This window comes from Rhinopithecus bieti, unplaced genomic scaffold (assembly GCF_001698545.2).
Source record: "Rhinopithecus bieti isolate Rb0 unplaced genomic scaffold, ASM169854v2 scaffold_1244, whole genome shotgun sequence".
NCBI lineage: Eukaryota > Metazoa > Chordata > Mammalia > Primates > Cercopithecidae > Rhinopithecus > Rhinopithecus bieti.
In genome coordinates, this window is record NW_016803397.1 from 1,397,859 (window position 1) to 1,421,208 (window position 23,350).

Genomic DNA, 23,350 nt, shown 5'->3' on the forward strand with positions numbered 1-23,350 from the left:
TAGTCACATTGTTTTTACTTGAGTATAGACTTCAGTTCAGCAAAAGAAAACAATGTTATAGAAGATGCTTTTATTCAGACTGCATATAAGCATGAGGAGGTATCAGTGTTTCATATTTTAAAATGTGTTTTGATGCGCGGAATGGCATGGGTGCTAAGGACTTCTAAGTCACTATTTGTGCTTGCACTATTATATTTAATGCACGGATGATTGATCAATCTTAAAGGTTCATTTGTGCTCATTCTTTAATCCCAGTTAAAACAAGAATTCCCAATTCAGTGCCACCAACTAATGAGACTTATTTCAAACTGTGCTTTATGGAGATAATTTGTTTTTTGAGATATCATTTTAAGACATTTTAGATAAGTGATATAAATGCAGCCAATGCGAAATTTAGATGGGGTATAAATTAAAATACTGTGCTGATGACTATCTTTTATGAAATAAGAATTATTTTCATAAGAAAGAAAACAATTTCTATGTAGCTATTTTTTTTTGCAACAGGCAGTCATAACAGTATTTAATATTTCCAAAAATGAACATTGCAAGCCAATTCTAAAAATCATTGTACCACAATCTCCATCTGTTACAATGCTCTTTTATGTTGTAGGATCCATAATTCTGTATTATAGAAGGTCTATGGTAAGTACATGTTCTAGTGTAACTTTATCATTCCACAAACTGAAACTATCAATGGCCATACAATCACAATAGTACTCTATTTTCTTTAGATGGTGCTATGATTTGAATGTGTTCCCAAAAAGCATGTGTTTACCTAATCCAGTTTTTTGAGAGATGGTAGGAAATGTTTAGGGTATGAGGGCTCCACCCTCAAGGATTAATAAATGCCACTTATAAAAGGGTTTGGGGCTGCATGTTTGAGCTCTTGCTCTCTGTCTGTCTTAGCTCTTCTGCTACGGGATGACTTAGCAGGAAAGCCCTTGCTCCATGCTGGCCCATTGATCTTAGACTTCCCAGATTCCAGAACCAAGAGCCCATATATTGATGTTCATTGTAAATGACCCAGTCTGTGGCATTCTGTTATAAGCACACAAAACAGACTGAAACTGATGAAATCAATAAAACATTATTTTTAATAAGTGAGTTAATGATTACAATAATAGTTTTCCATCATGATATATTCTTTAAGGGAAATGTTATGCCCACAAAATTCAGTATGTTTATTTCTAACTAAAGATAGTAGAATATAACAAAATAAATACTCAATAAAGAGTTTAATCCTGGAATTCTCAGGTATTTAGTTTTTACCATTAAATAGATGATACTTCACGGAGAATAAAAAATTCTTTGTCATTTTAAATCAACTATTGGCACAATTATGCTATGTAACAAACCACCCCAAAACCCACTGGTTTATACTGAAAACATTTGTTTTTCTTGTTTTCTTTCTGCAGTTCCCTTGGAGCGACTTTGCTTCAGGCTGTGATTTAGCTGGGCTTGGCTAGGCGTGCCTGAGCTTGGCTTCAGTTGATATGGATTCAGGTCTTTTTCAAGACTGTTTAGGCTTAAGGGGCTATAGCTACACAGAGCATGCTCTTATGGCAGACCAGTGCAGCAAAAGAAACCTAACCAAATTACAAACTTCACTTAAAACTCCTGCTCATGCAACTTCTACACATATCTCATTACACACACACACACACACACACACACACACACACACACACACACACACACACAAATTACCTTGTTAAGTGGAAAATCATACTTTCAGAAATATTGCTGCTGCTTGAAGAGGGAGGGACTATTTATTGGAGAGTAATTTGTGTTATTGCAGTCCCAACTCTTGTTCACAAACATCCTCTTTCATCTTGTATGTAAAATATACATGCACACCTTCCTTATGCATCATTAAAAGTCTCATTTATTTATACCCTTAGGCTAAAATTCTAGAATATTGAGACTATATTAAGTGTGAATTTAGCTTTTCTTGCTCCAGAGACCAATAAACAAAAACATACATGCAACATGCCATTTTGAAAAAAGGAAAGAAGGTTCAGAACAACTGGTGGAATTGCAACATTTGAAAGTGGAAAGAATTTGAGTCATATAGAATTCAGTGGTATATGGCAACTCAGAAATATTACTGTATAAATGTTTTCACTATACCCTTTGTTTAGATAGTTTACTGGTTTAGGATTCTGCTTTCTTGTTTCAAAACAGGTCCCTGGCCGGGCGCGGTGGCTCAAGCCTGTAATCCCAGCACTTTGGGAGGCCAAGACGGGCGGATCATGAGGTCGGGAGATCGAGGTCAAAACAGGTCCCAAATTCAGTATTATTGACAGTATTTGCCTCCACTTTCCAGGATGTCTTTCCAGTTCTATCTTCCTCCTTGGAGGAAATGACTGGAGACTATTCCCTCCTTGGCAACTTGAGACTCATTTAGTCCAATTACTACCAGTATATTGGTGGCACATGCATTATGCTTTATCATCTCAAATAATCAGTTTCTTTTAATACAGTGTGTGGGTGCTTTCATTAGCACGGCTGTCTGAAATATGTGGTGAGTTTTCTATGTATGATCTTAGGTAATTCCATTTTCCAAAGAACATACCCACACTTTCTGATTTGTGACTATATCGACTATATCTACCTACCTACCTACCTACGTATCTGTCTACCTCCCTCTCTGCCTCAGTGTAGACTTGACTATAGGTAATTTGGATAAAAACATAATGTGGGACAGGTGCAGTGGCTCACGCCTGTAATCCCAGCACTCTGGGAGGCTGAGGTGGGCGGATCACCTGAGGTCGGGAGTTTGATACCAGCCTGATCAATATGGAGAACCCTGTCGCTACCAAAAATACAAAGAAATTAGCCAGGCATGGTGACGCGTGCTGGCAATTCCAGCTACTTGGGAGGCTGACAGAATCGCTTGAACCCAGGAGGCAGAGGTTATGGTGAGACAAGATCGTGCCATTGCTCCCCAGCCTGAGCAACAAGAGTGAAACTCTGTCTAAAAACAAACAACAACAACAACAAAAATCTATAATGTGTAGGACAATTAGCCTATTAGAGCCAACTTAATCCTTTTACATGTCTTTGATTTTATATTTGTCTTAATGGCATGTCTTGTGATCGCATGTTGAATTTTGCCTTTTTCTAGTGGCTACTTTTTAATGGTCACAACTTTGGTTAGAAATAATTTTAATTACTATTCAGTTTCTTATCTTTCTCTGTTCTTTCACATTTCTATTGACAAATTGGCTAGTCCTTTTCTGAGCTTGTCAGGTTTGTTATTGTTATTGTTATACCTTATCAAATAGAGTCCACACTGTTAAAGTTTTACCTATAAACTTCTTTGATGAAAAGAAAATTAATTTACTAGATACATGTGTAGAATTTTTCCACTTAGTGAAATGACAATCTTTACCCAAAGTCATATTTCTACATAATAGATGACTTTATTTTTTCAGCCTCTTAAAAGGGTTTCCTCACTATACATTACTATCAGCACCCTATATCTGGTATCAATTTCTGTATTTATCAGCTCTTGTCAAAATAAGGCTATAAAATACAACATCCTGATTGAGTTGTTTAAACCATGAACTTTTATTTCTCCCTTCATGGTGTAGATATTGGCTGAGGCTCTGTTTTAGTCATTGGATCAGCTGGCTTTCACTGGGATTGGCTGGGCTTGTTTCCAGACAGCAAATCTCATCTTAGTTTCAGTTGGTTTCATGTATTTTTGTTCTAGTGGCCTAGCTGAAAAAGAGCGAATATTTGCTGATCAGTTACAGAATCAATCACAGTTCTGTACTTCTCAATGCCATCATCTACAAACTGAAGATCATACTTCTGATCCCTAATATGACTCTTAAACTGAACAGTGATGATGTCAATGGCAAATAATTTTCATAACAGACATACTCATTCGGTTAGCCAATTCCTACTCATATCTACATTTCTAGTTGTTTCAGTAACCTCATACTATTTAATATAATTCAGTTTTAGAGTAGGCACAGACATTATCTATTTTTCTCTGAATAACTAATAAAGTGGAAATAATAGGAATGATTGTTAAAGTACTCACTTCCTTTTCATCTATAGTGATTCAGTTAAATGACAGTGATAAATAGCATTATTCCCCCCTCTCATTCTAAAGAAAGTATATTTTGTGATGTACTTTCTCTTATACTTCGTTAAGTGATTTGATTACAATTTAGCTATTGACTGGTGTATTGCATGGTATTGAGATAAAACAGTTTATAAAACATATATATTTGAATATGTATTTTAGGAAGTTGTTGATATGATTTTCACAAGGGAGTATTGAATATATCTGATATATTTAATGGTATCCTAATTATAAAATAACTTTATAAATGTACTTCTTCAGTAGTGGTACAACTTTGTAATATCATTTTTATGATTTGTAACTTTCAATATATACAATTATATGAAATATATGCAGAATATGAAATATATATTGGCAGTCATATGCAATATATGTGATGTTGCACAGTAAATTAAATCTTATACGAAGATTTTTAATTCTTCATCAAATTGAAGAAACTATTATACTTTGTAAACATCTCCTTTATTATCTAATTCAATAGAAATGTTGAATATTTTTCAAAAATGGTTGAAGTTTGCATGCACTATCAATGCCTTCTTAAATATCTTATCAAGGACTCCTTGGATATCTATTAACGTCCACAGCAGAACCTTAATATAATTTTGCTAAAATTTGTCCATATTATTAAGGAGTCATGTTACTAAAGCATATGGGTATATAAATAGCTTATGATTAGAAATATTACAAATATAAGATAAGACTCTTGACTTTATATGCATTTTTATTTTTTGCTATTTCTAGTATGGGTTTTACATTTCAGGTTTTTAAATTCTTCTATATCATAATGGTCCCAGTTGGAATACAGAAAACTTAATTATCTAGTCATAAGTTCTTAATGGGTTGTTTACTTACTATAGGAATCAATCATAAGTTTAGCTCAAACAAATGTTTAGAATAACATCAATTATTTAAAAAATTAATTTAAATTTGTGTGGAAGCATACATTTATCAATCTTCACAATATAGTTTGGCAATCACAAAGTTTTTTGTATTAGCATGCATCAAGTTATAACTTGATGTTATAACAAGTTATAACAAAACCCAAAATAAATGAATTATTATGCTAACTTTTAAATAACTCTAATATTGTCAATTATAGTCAAGGGATGCTTTCTTATAAAATTGCCTACAGAATGAGTTTGTAAATGGAAGAAACAGGCAAAAGTGAGGTTTAACCAAACAACTTTTTACAATGTAACAAGATGTATCAAAATATAAATGTATTATTATCTTTATGTACCAGTTACTTTTCTACAAGATATAATAGATAATAATTAAGACATATAATTCTCTCATACTGATACACTCATTGTTAATAAAATAATTTTTAATTTGTTTATATTTCAACCTCAATGTTTACTATCTATCTATGTATCTATCCATACATCTATCATCTATCTGTCCATTCATGAGAGTGTATCAATTAGGATTGCATTTCGCTGCGAGTAACAGAAAGACCTAACAAAAATGGCTTAAGTAAGTCAGTAACTCAGTAAGTCAGTAATTAAAATAAATAAATAAAATATTATTTATTTAACATACCCAGAAGTATTGGATCTGCAACTCAGAGCTAGTGGGAAGATCAGAGAGGTCCCCAGTGACTAGGTGCCTCTTCTCTCCCTTGGTTTGTGGCTTTTATGCGTATGTAGAAATATTTACAAGCAATGATAGTTGGTATAATGAACACACTTCAAAATCAATGGCTTGAACATGGTAAGATTTCATTTCTTATTCATTCAAAGTCTCAGGCACTACCTTAAAATTTAACATAAATTGGTTGAATTTTCAGTATAAGGTTTGCGTTCCCTAAGAGAAAGAACTGTACTTCTTCAGTCTCGTTAGATTATTATTTATAATGATGCCTAGAAAAATTCAAATCCTTAAGAATGGAATATTACTAAACTAATATGGTTCTAGTTACTATTTTGTGTTCTTCTTGTATACACTAGCACCGTTGTTTGCCTACCCACAGCACAAAGCATAGGGGCCATAGTGATGAATGCAGTAATTTTCTAACCTATTAACACTTCTGGATTATTTGAAAACCTACTTATTGTAATCTGTAATGGGAATGAATTTAGCAAAGAGAGCAGGGAAAGAGAGATAATGAGTTTGTTTCTGATCTTTATGAAATTCTGATTGTCCTCTACTAATCTCCTTTTCATTTCTTACAAACTTCAAACTGAAATATTAGGTAAGTGCATTAGTCTGTTCTCACGTTGTTAGTAAAGACATAACTGAGACTGGATAATTTATAAAGGAAAGATGTTTAACTGACTCACAGTTCCACATCGCTGGGGAGGTATCACAATTATGGTGGGAGGGAAAGGAGGAGAAAGCCACATATTTCATGGCACCAGGAAAGACAGCATGTGCAGGGGAACTCTCTTGTATGAAACCATTGGATCTCCTGAGACTGACTCACTACCATGAGAACAGTTTTGGAAAAAACACCCCCATGATTCAGTTATCAACACTTGGTCCCACCTTTCACACATAGGGTTTATTATAACTCAAATTGATATTTGGGTGACAACAGAGCCAACACATCATTCTGGCCCTGACCCCTCCCAAATCTCATGTCCTTACATTAAAAAAAAAAATCATGCCTTACCAACAGCTCCCATTTCAGCATTAACTCAAAAGTCCACAGCCGAAGGTCTCATCTAAGACAAGGCAAGTCCCATCTGCCTAGGAGCCTGTAAAATTTAAAGCAAGTTAGTTATTTTCCAGATACAATGTGAGTAGAGGCATTGGGTAAATACACCTGTTCCAAATGGGAGAAATTGGCTAAAACAAAAGGGCTGCAGGCTCTAAGCAAGTCCAAAATTGAGTGGGGAAGTCAAGTCTGAAAACTCCAAAATGACCTCCTTTGACTCCATGTCTCACAGCCAGGTCGCGTTGATGCAAGAGGTGGGTTTTCATGGTCTTGGGCGTCTCTGCCTCTGTGGCTTTGCAGAGTACTGGCCCCCTCCTGACTGCTTTAACAGAATGGCATTGAGTGTGTACTGTTTCTTCAGGCACACAGTGCAAGCTGTCAGTGGATGTACCATTCTGGGGTCTGCTGAATGGTGGCTCTTTTCACATGTCCACTAGGCAGTGCCCCAGTGGGGATTCTGTGTCAAGGCTCCACCCTTACATGTCCCTTCTGCATTGCCCTAGCAGAAGTTCTCTATGAGGGCCCCACCCTTGCAGCAAACTTCTGCCTGGACATTCAGGCATTTCCATACATCCTCTGAAATCTAGGTGGAGGTTCCCAAACCTCAGTTGTTGACTTCTGTGTACCCGCAGTCTCAACACACCATGTGGAAGGGGCTGCATCCTCTGAAGCCATGGCTTGAACTGTACCTTGGCCCCTTTTAGCTATGGTTGGAGTGGCTGGGACACAGGACGCCAAGGCCCTAGGTTGCACAGAGTATTGGGGCCTCAAGCCCAGCCCACAAAAACATTTTTTCCTCCTAGACCTCCAGGATTGTAATGGGATGGGCTGCAGTGAAGACTTCTGACATGCCCTGGAGGCATTTTCACCATTGTCTTGGCGATTAACATTTGGCTTCTTGTTACTTATGGAAATTTCTGCAGTGGGCTTGAATTTTTCCTCAGAACATGGGTTTTTCTTTTCTGTCACATCATCTGGCTACAAATTTTCTGAACTGTTATGCTCTGCTTCCCTTTTAAACATAACTTCCAATTCCAACCATATCTTTGTGAATACCATAAAACTGAATGCTTTTAACAGTACCCAAGTCACCTCTGGAATGCTCTGCTGCTTCCAAATTTCTTCTGCCAGAGGCCCTAAATTATCTCTCTGAAGTTCAAAGTTCCATAAATATCTAGGGCAGGGACAAAATGCTGCTGGTCTGTTTGCTGAAACACAGCAAAAGCCTCTTTTGCTGCAGTTCCCAACAAGTTCCTCATCTCCATCCAAGACCACCTCAGCCTGGACTTTATTGTCCATATCCCTATCAGCATTTTGGTCAAAGACATTCAACAAGTCTCTAGGAAGTTCTGAAATATCCCACATCTTTCTATCTTATACCTCCAAACTATTCCAACTTCTGCCTGATACCTATTTCCAAAGTCACTTCCATATTTTTGGGTATCTTTACAGCAGCACCCGACTCTACCCTTATATATTAGTCTGTTCTCATGCTGCTGAAAAAGATATACCTGAGAATGGGTAATTTATAAAGGAAAAAGGTTTAATGGACTCACATTTACACACAGCTAGGGAGGCCTCACAATCATGGTGGAAGAAAAAGAGAAAGGCATGTCTTACATGGTGACAGGCAAGAGAGCTTGTGCAGGGGAACTCTCAATTATAACACCATCAGATCTCATGAGACTTATTCATTACCATGAGAACAGTATGGGGTAACCACCCCTATGATTCAGTTATGCCCCACCCTTGACACATGGGGATTATTACAATTCAAGGTGAGATTTGGGCGGGTACATAAAACATATCAGTAAGAAAATGTAAAATAGCAACCATGAAATAAAACATTTAAACTGAATACAAAGTAAGCATTCCTAAGAAATTAATTTAGTGGGCTGGGTGTAGTGGCTCATGCCTGTAATCCCAGCACTTTGGGAGGCTGAGATGGGCAGATCACAAGGTCAGGAGATGGAGACCGTCCCAGCTAACACAGTGAAATCCCGTCTCTACTAAAAATACAAAAAATTAGTCGGGCATGGTGGTGGGCACCTGTAGTACCAGCTGCTCTGGAGGCTGAGGTAGAAGAATGGAGTGCACTTGGGAGGCAAAGCTTGCAGTGAACCAAGATTGCACCACTGCACTCCAGAGTGAGACTGTCTCAAAAAATAATAATTTAGTGATATATATGTATTACATAGATTTATATGTGCATATATGCCTGTGTGTGCTTGTTTGGCTAATTATATAGCTGCATTTGCAATTGGTATGGAACAATACCTTGGATTACAACTTGAGGTATTTTATTTTAATTCCATATTGAAAGCAGAGACTCCTAATTAAACAATCTTAAAGAATATTTTTTGTAGAAATTAAAATTCCAGAAAATTGCCACTGAGTCTTTAATGTGGATAACAATAAGACAGATCCTTGTGTGTAATTTGTGTGATATATAAAATATCGCAGTTATGTCTCAAATTTTTATTTATATAAAGAAATAATTCTCAGATGAATTGTGCTTAAGTCTCAAATGACTAGTATATATATTTGAATATAATGAAAAAAAAACCCAGAATCTATTTAGTGTATTTTCAACTCTGCTTTTCACTACTGAAGCTTCATGTTGTATCTTTTAGTACTGGAAAGATCTTGTTTGTGTATAGTATTTTTGTTGAATAAAATAGGAATTTAAGGCATACCTTCTGGAAAATGTTTATTTTCAGAGGAATATTTCAGTATGACTAACTTACACTTAACACATATAAAAATATTCACAAACTTTGCATGTTACTTTAGGATTTGCATAATGTTCAGTAATACTGCATTCCAGTTATATATATTACTCCATATGGTTATACAGAGCAGATACATTTCCCAATATTTTTTCTTTTGTTTTTAACACCTTAGAATTATCAGAAAAGTGAGATTCCAAGGCTTTAAAAAAAGCCATCTTTAATTATTTGAGTTGAAAACCAAAAATAAACATGATAAGGCGAACAAAATCTGTATCACAGACTGTTGTGAAAAAAAAATTCCCTAAGTAATTAAGTATATTAGAAAATACCAATTAAAGTTAACCTAAATTAGTAATAATTCAGAAATTTTCACCATTGTGCTACTGATTTTATTAGTATAAATTACATATATACATAAAACATATACATAATAGGGTTCAGATAGTATATAATTTTTATATATGATATATATGCTTATAATTTATGAGGTAGAAAGCACTACTCAAGGCTGAAGAATTACTGTAGAATTAACTAATTAGTATACTGAAAATATGGAGCTTGGTCTTTAGAATCTATAGAATCTATAGACTCAAGTTTATGTCTCAATATGCCAACTATATTTGTTATATGCCTTTGCATGAGGAGTTTACCTTTCTAAATTTCTGAATTTAAATAGTTTTTTTTTTTCCTTTTTGAAGGGAACGATTATGATAGCTAATATTGTTTGTGTGTCAGACTGTGTACTACATTATGCTATTTAACACTTACAAAAAGCCCAAGGGGTATGCCTTAATATTTTCCACAATTTATAGAGGATAGTCTATAGACTATGATATATAAATAGTCTAGGCATAGAGTTGTTCAAGTAGTAAATAACAAAGCAGTAAAACAGTTTTAAACAATCTGATTCTAGAGCTCAAACATGTAACCAACAGAGTCCATGGCTTTTACACAGGACTTTTATGAAGATTCAATTAAAACCTTTTTCTAAAATTCAAAGTAAAATTCATTGTACATAGAAAAACTTCAAGACTTACCAGTTATTATTACTATTAATATGATACTGGTTCACTTTCATAAAATATGTGAGTACTTTTAGTAAAAAACCACTTAATTTGTTCAAGAACAAATAAATACCAGTTACAGCAAAGACACATAAACATCTCTCCTTAAATATACTATTTTAAAACACTTTCACACATTAATTTTAAAACAACTTTCTGTAGATTTAAAGCTTTTCAGTTAGCCATTTATCTATTTTATTGTAGTACTTGCATTTTACTATTGTAATTTTTTAAATAAAGTCATTAGATCATGACATTCCTATATTTAAGACATTCCAAGGACTTTTCATCAACTCAGCATAGGATCAAAGCCCTTACCTGGCCTCCTATGATCAGCACAATGTTTTTTCAGTGTCTCCAAACACATATTACTCCGTCAGCAATAGCCCTTTTGCTCCTCCTGAAATATATTTGAATATGGATTTTTCACCTGGTGTATTCTCTGCCAGAAATCCTCTCTCCCCATTCAATAATTCAGGACACATAATTTAGGGCTGAGCTCATTTATGAGCACAGCAAAGAAGCCATTCCAGTCAAATCTATTTAAAAGGCTTTCACCTCATTTTTATCCCTTAGCTAGCTTTATTTTTCTTTATATCACTTGAAAATGTGTTATACTCCATACTATTTTACTTGCTTAGTCAACAACAACCTTATATGTTTCACAATGACGGTATTTTGTATTATTAATCTCATTATACCTGGCACCTAAAAGGGAGCCCAACACAGCATAAAATAATATTGTTGTATTGAGGAGTAAGTAAAGCCATATATGAGCTAACTTAGCAGTCTGGGAATTGAAGTCCTTTGTCCTTCTTGAATAAAATACACTGCTAATGCAGTCCATACAAAATCGAGGTTCAAATTCTTTAAACTTATATTAGAACATGAGGATAAATGGGAAATGATCTGAGTGCATTAATTTCTAAGTTGATGTTTACAAGTTATTTTTCTACTTTCATGTTTTCTTACACAAAATCAATTTGATAACATAGTTTAATTGTATTGCAGAGTTTCAAATTTCCGAACCACATATCTCTTGCTTTTCGCATTTATATTCCATTGGTTTATGTACTCATTAACTGAGTAATTTGAATAACAAGTATGAATGAGACAACAGATTTGACAAAAATTCTTCTGTGATCACCAGTGAAACTTGTGGGGAACTTAAGCTGACAAGGAGCCTGTTGTTCCCTGGCATTCAGAAAACCAAAGCCACCAGAAGGGTACATTCCACAGAAGGGAATGGAGAACATCTGTTTTTTAAGCTAGTTAGTAATGAAAAGAAAAGATGATCTTCTACTATACATTTGTATTTCATTTGAACTTTACAACAGCCTCTTGAAGCAAGTAAAAAACAAGCTTATTATGAGGAAATTGAAAACTTACCTAAAAATACTCATAAGTGACAAAATTGGGAATAAAATCAAATTCTGTTTCCCTTTCACTATGCAGCATACTTTGTAAAATCTGAGGAAATGAGCTAAAAAATATTTAGGCCATTAGCTTCTCTTCAATAAGATCCATTGTCTCTAAATAAGTTATTTCATATATTTAAAAAAGAAAATGTTACATCAGAATAGGGAGGAAATCAAATGTCTCACTGGGTAATGAAAAAATACGCACATACATATACATACACATACCTGCAGACACACACACACACATATAGGTACTGCTTGGTAAATGCTGCATTGTATGAAACTAGAATTCCTCTAGTGAGTGTAATGATAAAACTTCAGCACAGAACTCTTTACTGCAGATATATGACAGGCATTTTTTATTTTCCCTGATACGATTCACAGAAGTGAAGATATTGACTGCTTTTTCATTGTACCACCACAACTCTCAGAGAAAAGAGAACTTTCTAATGTGAGAGACATTTTGAGGATTTCCTATTTAGTTCCAAAATGTATATGACAAAGTCCATATGTACATTTTTTTGGTGTTTTGGACTTTTTAACAATTTCTTGAAGCTCAGGTTCCCCACTAAGAATAAAAATTAAATGCATAAAACACATTGGACTAGAATACAGTAGATTACATTGAAATATAGTAATCAAAATCTTAGAAAAAACACATTTGTGATTAAGCAATCTGTATACTTATTTATTAATAGATTAAGATCTAGTGAGAAGGCTGTTAACTATTTTTTTCAAGGTAATAGCAAGTGAAAATTATGACAAAAGCCATCTACAGTCACTGCAATATGATATGAAAATGTGTGGATACTATTTTTAAAAGTCATATAGTGCTTATTTTGTGATATGCTGCCTATATTCATATATAATGAGAAGAATAATTTCCATTAATGTTAGTGAAAATAAAGATATACTATTTGTCTCATATAAGTTCAGGGATCTCTTTAATTCTGCTTACAAAACATTACATTTCACAGAATGCAGAAGAATTCCTGCTACAGAATATTCTATGGCCCACATATCATCTTTTCTTTTCTTTTATTTATATTTTATGCTTTATGTATATTTTAGTTTTGGATTTTATATTTTATTTCCCTTCAAAGACTATAATCAATTAAAATATAAACATTGCACATTGTCAAAATTATATTCTGTTTAATATGATAGAGTTTGACTTGGAATTAGCTTTGCAGCAATAACACAAAACATTAAGAGAGTAAAAATGTTGAGAGAGAACTCCTACCATAAATTCCAGTTATAAAAATTGAAAGACAGTTATTCAAGAAAATAATATAGATATAAATCTAATGCTTTAAATATTTGTAAATATGTTTTTTATTTCAAATAAATCCTTAATATTAAAATGTAAATATAGAGTACTCAACATTTTTATTATCTTTTAAATAAAGGAGTTCGAAAAGATTCAAGAACAGTGCCTGTGAATTAGGGTATATGTATATTTTTTAAGTCCTGAAGTACACCTAAACAGTGGAGTATTGAGAATTAAAACAGAAAACAACAAAATCCCTTGCCCAAATGCTTTTGCAGCTTAATTTACACATTCATTGTTTCACAGGAAAATTCTGACTTCTGCCTTCAGATCCAAATTCAGATATGTATCACTGTCTTCTTGTATTTGTATTTAGATGTATGCTTAGGTGACATGCAAACAAAGCTGAGAGCTTTAGTGTGTAATCTAAGATGCATCCAAGCACTTACAGCTTTATAAGCACTACTTGATTCACTCAGACAAGTATACCAGGTATATAATTTCCACAGTGACTTGTGTTACGTAAGGAATTGGTGAGACCATAGATCAAACACTTATTTTCATTTAAAAAAAAATGCTAACACCTTCACATTCACATTTATTAGGAAGTTAATCTGACAAAGTGAGAAGGAAGTCCCACATCTTTATTAGATTTGAGTGAGCTGGGTGTCCCAGAGATGAGTGTTTCCTACCTCTGGCCTTCTACCAACAAGAGTACAAAGGAGCCTGGGGTCTGGTGCTCTGGGAAAAACCACTGCTTTAATTCCTTGAGTCCATTAAGAAAGCCTCATCATGGAATCCATTCTTGCTTATATCAGCCACTACTATTTGCCCCAAGTGCTTGTTCCTCGCAGATTATCTCTCAGATGGTTCAAATAAACCCGCCTCTGATCAAAATATTTTGAAGTTTGTCCCAGATACCACACACTTTCATTTTATCTTTTCCATTTTTTTCTAAATTATTCAATAACATCCAGCATATGCTCTATTTTCCATTTTTTTTCATTGTTTGTCTTCTGATTTTGGTCGTAAACTCTGCTAGATAAACCAATTTTGTTTGGCTTATGTACTTGTATGTCCCCCATATTTTGAGTAATGCCTGGCAGGTGGTACTTGATGAAAAAGTTGTTGATGGGTTAATCAATGACTAAAGGAGATATCTCCAAATAGGATATATCCTCCTCCCAGTTTACCTTAGCATCTCAAATCCCAGTATTGATGACCAGATTGATGCTTTCTTATGCCACCAGACACCCTCGATCTGCACATACTCTGTTATCCTCCTCAGTTTTCTGAACAATAAAGAGGAAAATGTTGCAGCTAGAAATTGTGAAATCATCTCTGTCTCCAGCTCTTGTTTCATTATCATTGCAGTCCTAGCCTCAAATATGAGTAGAACATTTCAAAAAGTTTCTGAAAAGTGTGCTTCCTTTCAGAAGATTTGGAATCCCTGACAGTGATGCTCTAACTTTCATTACTGGCATATCATTGTCATAGAAAGATATTCTAGTGTTACTTTTTTCACCCTTAACATGCGTTTTCTTCCTCTGGTTATCATTCTCTTGGTCGAAGCAGCATCAATGTTGATCTTTAAATAAAAACAGACTATCATATTCTCATGAGAAACTATGTAGGTGAATTCAAATTTATAGTCTAAAAACATCAATTTATTTCATTCTTATGTTTTAGAAACAGTTCTTCAGAAATAACAAAGATTGAGATTTTCTTGACATCACTCTATCTTTAATATTTCCACTTACTCATAAACTAATTTCTCTATATGTAACTGGAATTCATTCAAGTGGTATGCTAATTTGACTTTATAACTAACTAAATTATTTCAAAGCAATACCAAATAGTGACCATCCCTCCTTTTCTAAAGGAGAGAAGGAACATTGTGGACCCCATGTTAATTACTGCACTAGACTCACTGTGCCAAGTGCTTGGGTATGAGCAAAAGTTACCTGTCATCCTCTCCCCTTCTTGTGTTCATCTGTCTTTCTGTGTTCTTTTTTTCCTTTCTCTCCATTTGGTGGCATGCTCATTTTTCAATCACTTTACCTTGGCATCACTAACAAACCTACTTTTTTTTTCTCCCACATCCAGGCTGTTCATCCAACACATTTCAAAATTCTGTTATTTCTTCCTGTTCCTGTCCTTAAAAGCTGTCACTTCCTCTCTGTTCTTGAAGCCAAAAACCTCATCCTAATATCTTTATCTACAGCAACATGTTCTCCTCTTCTACTCAAAATTTATTCTGTGGTTTATTTTATAAGCCACATAAATTAGCAAAATTCTTGTTTTCCATTCAAGGTGATTACCTATTTTACATTAAGTTTCTTCTGACTTGATAGAAGCTGAGTTATTTTTTATTCACCCTGGTGCTCTTTTTTCTGCGTGTTCACATGGAGACATGCCCACTTTGCCTCTCCACATTGTTTTCAATGCTAGACATGATTTGTTTATACTTCCTTTCATTCATATCTCTGAGTTGAGAAAATTCAAACCTTACACCTCTGAATCAATCAGGATAGGTTAGGAAGTGCTGTGGTGACAAGTAAGACCTGAATTGCAGAGGCTCACAGCAAAGGACAATTTTTACTCAACAGCATTCTCAGGTGTTGAGACCACTTCCTGTGTAGTAGTTCAATGGTGCCTTTACTTTAGGTCCAAGGTGGGCAGAGTAGTGTCTGGATAACATTACAGGTTTGTGGCAGAGGGACATGGAAAGTATGTACTGGCTCATTAAACTGCTTGGAACTGAAAAAGTCCAATTCTGTTCACATCTTGTGAAAGTTAGTCTCATGACAATTCTCCAGTTCAACAAGGGATATACATGTTACCTGCAGGTTTGCGGAAGTCCTGAGCACCAACCTGTTTGGTCAACAGTAATATAACCTTCCCTGCCTTCACAGTCACTGCCACCACCACCAACATTTTGGTATGTATTTTGACCAAGAAAATTAAGTTAACCTGGAAATACGAAAGGTGTAGTCTATCATCTCTGCGAAATGAGATTGTCAATTTGAAGCAAGGCTTTGCCAAACTGTAAGTCTGTGTGGCAGAAGCAGGGCAAAACTCTATCTTGGAAATATGAGTTCCAGAAGGACAGATAAGAGTAATGACACGAGGCTGCTGCAGCTTCTTCAGTACAGTTGTATACACAGGCATTATTGTTAGGAAATTATTTTTCCTTCACATATAAGAGGCCGTAATATCGTATGTGAATGTCACCTGCTTAAAATAATAAGGAAATGAAAAGAATCAATTAGCAAATGCATTAGGCAGGGTACCATTGTGGGAGAAAATGACTGACTTCAGGACCCTTCTCAGAAATGCAAGAGAGAACTAATGTGAGATTCAAAGATTTGCCATTCACAATTGAATTTGAACACTATCTAGGTGAGATTCCTGATTTTAACTAAACACATAATACATTTGGATTTAATAACTGAATTCCAGTGCTACACTACCTTTTCCACTCTAGTTATTTAATATAAATTATAAAATAGGCCAAGGCAGGCAGTTTACCTTAGGTCAGGAGTTTGAGACCGCCTGACCAATATGGGGAAACCCTGTCTCTACTAAAAATACAAAAATTAGCCAGGTGTGGTGGCAGGCGTCTGTAATCCCAGCTACTCCCAATGCTGAGACAGGAGAATTGTTTGAACCTGAGAGGTGGAGGTTGCAGTGAACCGAGATGGTGCCATTGCAGTCCAGCCTGGGCAACAAGAGCAAAACTCCGACTCAGGAAAAAAAAAACAAAACAAAAGAAAAAGTTACAATTTTGTTTGAAGTCTACAAAGCATTAAGTTTATTGAATATGTCAGTTGATTTTAAAAGTTTATTATTTTAGGAAATTATAATAATTCCAATTGTTTCTTTTGCATTAGATAATAATATCACCTGAACATAAAATATTAATGCCATAGATGATCTTAGAAATGATTTCCTACAGTGTCCCAACCTGTCCTGGAACATTTCTTATGTGTGCTTGGGTAAGTATTTTTTCCCTGCTTTACATTTCTATTAAGCAGCTTGAGCAGCTTGGTACGTCTCTTATTAACATATTATGTTACAAACACTTCTACTTTTTAGAAAAATCTTTCTTCCTGTTTACCTGAAGTCTATCTATATTTCCATAATGCCTAGTCTATTATCATGGTTCTGCTTACTGGAAAAAATAAAAGGCCATTTCATCTTTTATATAAAATAACTTCAAACATTTGCCAATAACTATGGCTTCTTTCTTACCTTTTCCTTCTCCTTTCTTTCCCTTTTCCAAAATAAATTACTTAGTATCTCTGATATGACAAAAATTACAGATCTTATAAGAGTCTGATAAAATTTACCAGGACCTTTTCATTCATTTAAAAAATATTCATTGCCTATGTATTCTATACTATCAAGAACTGTACTGATCCATTGAGTATTCAAATGCAGTTTCTGCTCTTATGAAAGTTATAGCCTGTTTGGGAGGCAGATATTTAGAAAAAAAATACAAGTTAATATATAGTAACATAGTATGATGCATGTTCTGAAGGTAAATGACATGGTATATAGAACAGACTACCCTGGATGGGCATGTTACACTAGCACTTTTATTAACTTAGCCTCCCCATTTTATTTGCTCTCTTACATCCCAAGCAGCATTAGCTTTATTTGCAGTAGCATTAAAATTGTCACAAGTTTCTTGTCAATAATATGACTTTAGTATTAATAGCTTAAAAGCATATAAAGCATATAGAGAACTTTAAATTCTACCTTCCAATTTATATTTTGCCATAGTATCTTCTATTAAAAAAAACCTAAGCAAACGAACAAAAAAAAAAAAACACACAATGTCCACAAGACAAAGAAACGAACGAAAACCGTGCAGGTTTTTCTGAATTTTCATGCATTTGTTTCGAATTATTTAGAGAGAACTTAAGTTACATTGTAAGCTTAGTTCTGATGGATTGTGGCAAGGGAATGAGCTGCTATTTAAGTTGAACCTGAAAATCTTTGGTAAGTGTCAGATTAGATTACAAGAGAAAATTGTTGTTTGTACCCCTTTGCTAGAGTTCAACAATAAGCCAGAGTGCCATGACTTGTTTTCATCCAGCCGAGAAGTAAAAGTCTCTTTTTATTCTTTTTACAACTTAGTAATCATTGAATTCTCAAGAAAGGCCTAAGGTAGAAAATGTATTGAACTAGATAGAACTTGGCAATTTAACGAAAACTCCTGCTCTTGTCCTGTAAAAATGAAAGAGATGATTGAAACTTAAGACATTAAGAGGTAAAACAAACTACATTCTCGAAATTATTTTTTGAAGGATCCAAGGAGTTCCGGTTTTCTCCTTTTTAAAGAAAAATTGTAGTTGTAACTTGCTAAAAGAAAATGAAATCTTTAAATTTCATTACAAAGGGGAAAAAACAGAATCTGATCTAGATAATTTATGTGTATACAAGATTCATTAGAAATAGTTTATATAATTTTTCACTGACAAAAGCAAAAAAACAAATGTTTCCTGAATTGATACATTTTCAGATTAATAATATTATGAATCTAATTTATAATTTATGAAAAATTCTAAGGTATTAATATATACTGAAAGAACAGTAGTTTGATTTGACCAATTTTCTAACATCAGAAATAAACACTTCAAGTAAAACATTACAATAAAATATATATACTGCCAAATGAAAATTCATTTTCTTAATCTATAATATATATAGACAGAGATTACAAAACAGATGACAAGGAAATACAGTAACTATCTGTAAAACCAAATTTTTATTCACACCCTAGCATCATGCTGAAGCCCACTGAACACAAATGAAATACTTTTCCCTTGTGAATCTGTATTTCTCAAGTAAACTGAGGAGTCTGTGTATTATCGACTTCAGTCTGTGTACGTCTAAAGGGGGCCACTTTAGACGTACAAGTCAATTTTTAAGTGGCTTACAAGTCAATTTTTAAGATACCTAGGGCTTTGCCTTCTTTAACAGCCCTTTTGCTCAGAATGTTCCAAGCTGTCTGGGCTTGCCTTGCAATTGATCCTGGATTTGAAACTGACAACTGTGAACCAGCGAGAAAATGATGTGGCAAGAGTTGCCATGGCTGAAGAATATTCAAAGAAGGGTCTGCTTGGGCAGGTTGTACTTTATACTGGATCACAGACAAGAATGCAAATTCTTATCTCCTGAGACCCGTTAGGCCACAAAGACTTTGTAATTATATATATATATGTATGTATGTATGTAAATATGTATATATCAAATTATAATTATATAATTATATATTATAATTAATTATATAAATTGTAATTATGTAATTATATATATACTTATATATGTAAATATATATATATAAAACATTTGAAATGTTTTATATATATCTAACATATTTTTTTTTCCAAAAAAGTTAATATAGTGCCTATACTTTTTTTAAAATTAGTTTTTGAGGCAAGGTCTCCTTGTCACCCAGGCTGTAGCATGATCACGGCTCACTGCAGCCTTGATCTCCAAGGCTCAAGTGATCCTCCCATCTCAGCTTGCCAAATAGCTGAGACTACAGGCATGTGCCACCATGCCAGGCTAATTTTTTGTGTGTGTGATTTTTGTAGAGACAGGGTTTCACCATGTTTTCCAAGCTGGTCTCAAACTTCTAGGCTCAAGCAATCCTCCCTCCTAGGCCTCTCAAAGTGCTGGAATCACTGGCGTGCACCACCATGTCCATCTCATACCAAATATTATGTAACACTTTGAATAAGTTCTGAGGCAGCACCTCATAATCAAATATATTAATATTTCTATATCCAAAAGATATGATAGTTGCATGAAGAGGAATAAATAGCAATTATAGAGCAATTTATTGCCATTAAGGTTCAGTTTGCAAATGAGTCAAATAATTTTGTTAAAAATTATATTTTGAAAACTGCATATATTTTGTTACTGTAGATAAGGTATTATAAGCCCATATTTACAAAATGTTTACTGTGTATCTAAGATGTTTCAGGGAACCTGGAAAAAGAATATGGAAGAGTAAGAAAGACAAGTTCAACCTTCTGGGTTCACACACATTTTAAGAACCCAGAGGTTTGGATTTACAAAGGAAAGGATTGTATTTTGGGCTTTCCATGTGGGAAGGTGTGAGTCTATCAGGAGCAGAGAATTTTCTCATGCAGTGTCTCCCACAGCACTGTAGAAGCACCAATTGGCAATTACCTCACAACACTATAAATATTTTTATTTATACTCTCTCTCACTAGACTGTGCAATACTTAGAAGCAGGAATTATGTCTTACATTTATATTTGCTGCACCCAGTTCATTGCCTGGAATATGAAAAGCACTGAACATGTATTTAATAAGTATAATAAAATGATTTCTGCCCAAGTTTTGGGGTAATAAGTCAAATAACTTAATGATTCTTAATTTTATATGCTAGATTATACTAAATTTACTCCTCAACTAATCAGAGAATGTTTATGAAAATAATACAGATTCATAATACGCAGGCGTGGAAAGCAAATTCAAGTCCTGATACTGGTTTCCAGTACTGGATAGGTCTCTCATTGAAATCACATCAATGAAAGCTGGAAAAAAAAAAATCAGAGTAAGTAAAAGACACAATACACTTGTCACAGGAATATTTTAAATTTGAAATACTGTGAACTTCATTTGAATAAATGAGGATTAATATCTGCTGAAAAATGGCATTTATTATTCCTGACTTCTGTTTTTCCTCAACTGTTAAACAAAAGCCAAATAATGACAATCTCTGTGCTATAGCACTGTCAAATAATTTTAAGAATGAAGTCATTTCTTTTTTCTTTTTTTGGGATGGAGTTTCGCTCTTGTTGCCCAGGCTGGAGTGCAATGGCACGATATCGGCTCACCGCAAACTCCGCCTCCCGGGTTCAAGCAATTCTCCTGCCTCAGCTTCCCGAGTAGCAGGAATTACAGGCATGCACCACTACGCCCAGCTAATTTTTCATATTTTTAGTAGAGACAGGGTTTCTCCATGTTGGTCAGGCTGATCTCAAGCTCCCGACCTCAGGTGATCTGCCCGCCTCGGCCTCCCAAAGTGCTGGGGTTACAGGCATGAGCCACCATGCCTGGCCAAGAATGAAATCATTTCATGTCAATATTATTTAACAGAGGAGATCAGGAAAGGGAGTAAATAATAGGGGCTAATTTTTTTTTTTTTTTTTTAGAAAGATGCTTTGAGGTATGTTGAGAGATTGGAAAGACCACTACAGAAAAAAGAACAATCTTTTAAAAGATTCAAGTTAGTCTTGTATAGAGGAGATGCAGTGATAACTAAATATACATAGATTTAAGAGGGTTAAACTGAAAGATCTTGACAAGGGAAAAGTACATTGCAGATGCCGAGGCATGATTATTAAGGGATAATAAATTTAGATCCATAAGTTGTGTTGCATTCTGATTTAATTTGTAAGATTTAATACGGAGATCATGGGTTTTATCCAGTAAAATGTGTTTTTAAACGTAAAATCCATAATTACATTCAAGGTGCAACAAATCGCACTGGACAGTCACCATGCCAACAAGGATTACTACATATCTTCAAATTTTGGAATTATAAGACGTATTTGCAGAATTTCAGCAAAATTAACTTTCTAGGAGAGGAAGGATGCCAGATCTGGCAAAACCAGAAACAATGAAAAAATTTAGAAGCTTCCTTTTTCAGGGAATGTGGGCCATCCAAATGCATGGGTGTTTTTGCTCAGAAGAATGGTGAGACTCAGGCAGACTCATGATATCATTCAGATTTCAGGAGATTTGGCTAATCACAGCAGACCTCTAGCTAGTGGAAATAGACAAAGTAACACAATAGGCCACAAGGTTTGAGAAGGGAGAACTAATGAAGAAAGACGTGTGGTCCCAGAGGCTACCTACCTTAAGGTGCTGCCTTTTGACTAATTTAGAGCAGGCTGTGAACAGGTAAGGACTAGAAAGTACTCCAGATAGGGCCAGCATGACCTAAAGAATCAAATGACAACATCAGTGCTATCGTTAACACAGGACATACAGTCAGAATGAAAAACAAGCAAAAAACACAAGGGCATATCTAGGAAGAAAGAAGAGTAAATTTAAATTGATAAGTACATTTTTATTTTTTTTCAGTTCTCAAGCTAAAACCTGATGGATTCACCTTTATGTATCTTTTTGGTGGCATGTTTTTTCACGTTTTCATTTAAGTTGCTGCATCTACCCCAGAAGCTCCTTGATCTATCTTTAAGAATTTTCAGCTGAGAAGTTTTTCAACCATACTGTGGGTATCATTGTTTGTGTGTGGGGGCAAGGGGTATTTCTGTACTAATAACTTTTTTCCCCTTAAAACTAGGGTTGTTTTTAATTTCTCACTTTCCCCTGGCCACTGAGAGAGAAAACTGATATTTAACAATGTGAACAGTTTGGAACTATGGAGCCATAGAGCATATGTGTTATCAATTGCTTAGGAAAATATTTGATAGACATTAAAATACAAATTTCACACAACCAACAGAAAAAAGAAGTCAGCAAGAAACATAGCTGAGAAATCAAGACTAGGATGACCTTCCTGCCTTACCTCCATGTATACAAATTATCTGTCTTGCTCATTCCCATGTAAAGAAAGCATCTGAGAGGAACAGAATTACAAGCATACTTTATTTTATTGCTGTTAACTTTATTGCACTTTGCAGATAATGTGATGTTTTAAATTGAAGGTTTGTGGCAAACCTGGATCAAGCAAATTACTTGTGCCATTTATCCAACAGCATGTTCTTCATGTTTTTGTGTCACATTTTGATAAGTCTCACAAAACTCAAACTTCTCCATTATTATTATATCTGTTATGCTTATCTGTGATCAGTGATCTTTCATGTTACTATTGTAATAGTTTTGGGGTATCAACAAACTGCGCCCAAATAAGATGTCAAACTAATAGATAAATGCGTGTTGTATGTGTTCTAACTGCTCCACCAACTAACTGCACCCCCTGCCGTGTTTCTCTCTCCTCTCTCTCCTCTCTCCCCTCTCCCCTCTCTCTCCTCTCTCTCTCTCTCCTCTCTCCTCTCCTCTCTCTCCCCTTTCTCCCCACCTCCCCTCCCTCT

At 34.7% G+C, this 23,350-nt stretch overlaps 1 long non-coding RNA gene across 1 annotated transcript in view; it reads left to right on the forward strand.

Annotated features, from left to right (window-relative positions):
- LOC108536021 (uncharacterized) overlaps nucleotides 1–23,350 on the forward strand; it is a 248,731-nt gene that overhangs the window by 153,119 nt on the left and 72,262 nt on the right. The window contains exon 2 of the long non-coding RNA XR_001887399.1: nucleotides 17,139–17,243. This is a non-coding gene — a long non-coding RNA (uncharacterized LOC108536021). The remainder of the gene's footprint in view (nucleotides 1–17,138; nucleotides 17,244–23,350) is intronic.